Genomic DNA, 491 nt, shown 5'->3' with positions numbered 1-491 from the left:
ACAAGAATTTAGGTTAATTCTTTTCATTTCAGATTTTGTATTACAAGGTTTGAATTGTATTTATTCAATGTATGAAATAAATGCAAAGTCTGTGCAATCAAATGTAATGATGCAATCAGTGTTTTTTTGTAGTAAATGCTGCTTTTGATTTTGAAGAAATGTTTGAAATAAATTGATGTTAAGGAAGAAATAATCTATGCAACCATGCATTGGTATTAACTGACACAAACAAAACGACATTTTTGTGAGAACTATATCCTACTGTAAAGTCCCAATGACACATCGCACTACTGTTTTAAGAGGTGAAAACCTTGAATGTATATTGATTCAAAAGTAAACCGACTGACAAATCACATTACTGAGATATCCACTTTCAGGCAGAATTTAACACGATTGAAGTCTAACAGATGGGGTGATCTGGCATGAAATTCAGTAGGCTAAACATATAGCCTATTGGCTTACTGCAGATTAACTGGGTTTCAGAAATAAAT

General features: G+C 31.8%; 1 protein-coding gene across 1 annotated transcript in view; it reads left to right on the top strand.

Moving 5' to 3' along the window:
• The window catches only part of neurod6b (neuronal differentiation 6b), a 1,571-nt gene extending 1,504 nt beyond the window's left edge, over positions 1 to 67 (top strand). The window contains exon 2 of the mRNA XM_062553549.1: positions 1 to 67. This exon is cut by the window's left edge and continues 1,137 nt beyond it. The gene's annotated coding sequence lies outside the window, so the exon portion shown is untranslated.
• The last annotated feature ends 424 nt before the right edge of the window (positions 68 to 491 follow it).

The sequence above is a fragment of the Sardina pilchardus genome, chromosome 2 (assembly GCF_963854185.1).
Source record: "Sardina pilchardus chromosome 2, fSarPil1.1, whole genome shotgun sequence".
Lineage (NCBI taxonomy): Eukaryota > Metazoa > Chordata > Actinopteri > Clupeiformes > Clupeidae > Sardina > Sardina pilchardus.
This window is presented reverse-complemented; position numbering and strand designations above follow the sequence as displayed.